General features: G+C 42.7%; 1 long non-coding RNA gene across 1 annotated transcript; it reads left to right on the forward strand.

Moving 5' to 3' along the window:
* The first annotated feature begins 902 nt into the window (after positions 1-902).
* On the forward strand, positions 903-2,320 carry LOC109316389. The gene is made up of 2 exons (XR_002102830.1): positions 903-1,609; positions 1,708-2,320. It is a non-coding gene; the product is annotated as an uncharacterized LOC109316389 (long non-coding RNA).
* Positions 2,321-4,494: the final 2,174 nt, after the last annotated feature.

Here is a 4,494-nt window from a genome sequence, read left to right on the forward strand (position 1 = left end):
TTGATCTTTTGTCTTCTCCCTCTGACCCTATTTGCAAATATATACCTTTTGTCTCACCAACAATGTGTGCCTAAGAATTTGTTATTCAATGAGCCTCCAAAGAAAACGAACCGAGAGAGAGTTTTTTTTACCTCAGTCCCCTCCCTCCTCTCCCAGCCCCCCCCTCCACAGCCCCCTACTTACCAGCATGGAGTCTGGGTCCAGCTCGCTACAGCAGCAAGCAGGGACTACTTAAATCTCTGAAGTTCTCTGAATTTTTTCTGAACTGATTCAGAGAGCTTCGAATCAATTCAGACCTTTTAACTGGTCTCCTGATTCATTTTGGATTTGGAGATTTGGTCATTGAATCAGGCCTAATCTTCTCCAAATCGAATCAGCACCTGAAGCTTCGCACAGCCCTAGAAATTAGTACACTGCTCCCAGTTCTCAATCTGCTCATTACTATAAGTTCAATCACGGGATCTGGTTCTATTTATATAAGCCTATGGAAAACTGGGGCATAAAGCTCAACAAAGATCCCTTCAAGCCCCTAATAACTATGAAAGACCAACCTGGTGGCCTTCTACGACCAGGTCACCAAATCCTTAGATGCAGGGGTAGCAGTGGATATAGTCTTCCTGGACTTTCGGAAGGACTTTGATACTGTCTCTCACCCCGTTCTCATTAAGAAACTGGGGGACTGTGGTGTCGACACCCACACAGTCAATTGGGTCGCCAACTGGCTGGAGGGCCGCAGCCAGAGAGTGGTGGTGGATGGGTCATTTTCGACCTGGAGGGATGCGGGCAGTGGGGTTCCGCAGGGCTCAGTCCTCAGGCCCGCGCTGTTCAACATCTTCATCAGTGACTTGGACGAGGGGGTAAAAAGCATCCTGTTCAAATTTGCTGATGACACTAAGATGTCATTGAACTAACTGACACACTGTGGTAGAAATAATAGGTTGTTCCACTGGACTTAGGTGTATGCTTTGATCACTGGGTTAATAGCCCTCAACTAGGAAGACCAGTTTAAATATGAATATGAAGGAAGACAACACAGCAATGGCATTCTGATTGAGTTTAATGGAATTTCCAATAGGATAAATCTCCTGCAGGGGATCAGAAACGAGTGTGGTGCATATGTGTGAAATATGGACATGCATGTGATATCTTAAGTTTTGCCTGCTTACGTAATGTTTGTTGGGTTTCCTCAGTGTAACTGTGATATGTGTAGTGCCCCAGATACAAAATATCCAGTCAGTGTTATGTAAACCAAGAATTGAGTTGGTCTAATAAACGATATCAGATTTACCCAAAGAACCTTGTCTCCCTATGCAAGGCAAGAGAATTTCGTGCCAGGTAATCCAATTCACTGCAAGAAAGTTTAACTTTAACCCTTTCAGGTTTTCCTTTGGGAAAGCTCGGCCAGCAACTGAGATCTCGTTAGCCTCAAAATGTTACTACCCCCATTAAAGATCAAACTAAACCAAATGTTGGCAAAAGTAACTAATGATTTTGGGTGCCTCAAATGTTTTGGTTACCTACCTAGAGACACTCAAAAAGGGTTTGGGACTCAAAGGATGAGTGCTTACTCAGCATGTTTTGAAAATCAGCACCCTTTAACATGTCTCAAGTTGGGCACCCAGAACTTGAAACAAGAAAAAAAATCACTAGACACTTCATAAAATTAGGATATACAGGTACTAGAGAGACTGATATGCCATTTTTCAGTTGATGTCTGACAGAATTGTAATTGAGCAAGGAAAATGTAAATCTAATGCCAGTGCAACTTTGGTGAGCCTGCCTTCTCTGTTGGGGGTACTATGCTTCTTTTATTTATTTAGCTTAGCAAAACATTTGTATTATATTTATAAACCCTTGAGGATTTTTCAGTTTTGGGACTTTACATGTTGCCTTCTTTCATCTCTGCAAATGCTAATCACAATAGTAAGTGACTGAACTTGTACTGCCTTTATATTATGCAAATTTTCCTTTCTAAATATCCTCCCACCCTCAATCTTTTCATTTCTCTCTCTTTTTTTTTTAATTTCTCTTAAATCGAAGGGAGTTTTTGGTCTTTTTCTATTTGACCAGGAGCAGCAGCAGCTGCTTTGTGGGTCTTTTATCTGGTGTGGTCTACTCAGTAACTGTTATCAAAGCTGACAGCCCTTTGAGCTTCAACAAGCTTATCTTTAGCTCTTTCTGTGGGGTTGCATCATTTCACTTCTCTTTCTGCAAATAAGCATTTAATTTGTGTCTTGAGAGAATATTTTTTAAATCCAAATATTCAGGGAGGAAAGGGGGCATTCCCCCTCACTGAGCCTGTGGCATGTCACTGACTTTATCCATTCTAAAACCACAGCTATTTTTTCTCCTCCGAGAAATGACATGGTTATTACTAAAGGAAAACTGGCAAAAGGCAGAACCGGGCAGTACCTTAGTAATTAAATCAAAAAGGTTTAAGCTTTCATAGGCAACAGGCTACTTTGTCAGATGTTGTGAAGTAGACTGTTATTTATGAGTGCTTATGCCACTTTGAATCTGTTAGTCCCTAAGATGCTACCCTGCCTTGCCTTCTGCCTGACTTCTAATACAGCAAACTACTTTTCTACTCATATACAGGATTATAAAAGTGGCCAAAAAAAGCAATCACTTCTCATTTTTTCATTCTAAAATAAATAAGATGGTGAAAATTTACTGTGGAACAAACATGAGATGAAGAAATTTTCCTTATGCAACTTCAAGGCTAACTGTTCCATCCTACTTACCAAGACCCGAGAGAAATGTTTAGACACCAAAATGGAGGGTTCCTGATTTCAGAGGGAGAGCAGAATAGATACAACTTCCAGTGAAAGCAACAGAAGCTGTTCAACAATCAGCAGTTTGGAAAAAAATTAGACTGCTTTTATTTAGATGCCAAACTCCAGTCTCCAAGCTTTGAAAACTGCGGGCATAAGATCCATTTGTCTAACTTCATCTGCCTTGGCACCTGTTATATAAGCACTGACTATATTTTGAGTTAGAGAACAAAAAAGAATTAATGGATACAGAATGAATTACAGAAAAAGAAAATTAATGCTGATTCAATATTACCTTTCAGAAAGGGCAAGTCACTAGCATTATCCCAGACTAATTCAGGTCACTTCATGACGTTAACTGCTGAATATAAACAGAGCTGCAAAATGTCACAAGAGATTTTAAGGGGAAAAGTATAAGAAAATATTGACTCAGGAAGTTTATTTTGCTTTTCCACCACCTGTGATAGATTGTGCATTGCTTTTTTATGTCTCCCCATAAATTATTCACAGACAGTGAGTAAATTGCAGCCTTTTGAAGATGAACTCTTCAAAGGACCCTCTATGGAATATCTAAGTTAATTATTACCTGGCAGCTCATCCACTCTGACAGAGAACCAACTCCTAGAATAAAGGCATTTAATTGAGCAGTTCTGTAATATAGTGTCAGCAATTCATCCCATGACTGCTTAGGGTAGATTTAGAAAGGTTCTGGCACCCCTAAAGTCAACAGAAGTTTTATCACTGACATTGATATAGCCAGGTAGTACAGAATACGTTCCTCACCCTGAAACCTTGAGATACAGGGTGCATCTACACATTCATTAATGAGATTTTGTTACTGCATGTTAAATTTAGTACCTCTAATGTGTGGTACTAACTAAATGTGCATCGGGCTGCCCTAAGACACAGTAGCAAAAGTGCATGCCTTTTTATTGATGCTTAATGCACAGTAGCCTAATATTACTGCATATTAATTAGCATGTTACTACGGCTTTTGTTGTGGTGCTCTAACACTCAGTAAAATAGTAGGCCTGTGCAAAGTGGCTAGTATTCGCTTCAGATTCAGCCGATTTGGGGGACAGTGATTCAGTTAGTGATTTGAATCACTGTCCTGATTTGACTCTGCCGAATCTGATTCAGAGATTCTGCAGCAGGCCATCCCTCACCCCTCTCCCAGCACAGCAATGGCCACCCCACCTGCCCCAGCTCCCGGCACTTGGGGAAAAAAAGCTCTTCCTCAGCAGGTACTGCTGGGCGGGGGGCGATCTCTGCTGCCCCCCACTACCCCATGCTGCATGGGGGCCTCAGCATGAGTCCCCAGCCCGCCACCCCCCACTCCTCCAGTCCTCTCATGGTTGCCCTGCCAGGGCCAGCTCCGGCCCTTTAAGAAAAAAAAAAAAAACCTGAAGAAACCCCAGGACTTACCTCTCCTGCCAACCTGGGGTAATTCCTGCTGCCCCCCCAATGCCCCACGCCATGTGGGAGGCTCTGCACAAGCCCCCGAAGCCCTGAGGCTGCACCAGGAGCACAGTCCCAGGGCTTTTCACATTTTTTTGTTTTTCTTAAAGAGCCAGAGCCCCGGCAGGGTGGGCAGAGTAGCAGTGGGGGTTTGAGGGGGCTCATACAGAACACACCATGCACCGTGGGGCAGTGGGGGGGCAATGTGGATCACCCTTCTCCCCTGCCCAGCAGCACCCTGTGAGCACTGTGGCTTTTTTTT

The sequence above is a fragment of the Crocodylus porosus genome, unplaced genomic scaffold (assembly GCF_001723895.1).
Source record: "Crocodylus porosus isolate Cpor-Errol unplaced genomic scaffold, CroPor_comp1, whole genome shotgun sequence".
In the NCBI taxonomy this organism is placed as follows: domain Eukaryota; kingdom Metazoa; phylum Chordata; order Crocodylia; family Crocodylidae; genus Crocodylus; species Crocodylus porosus.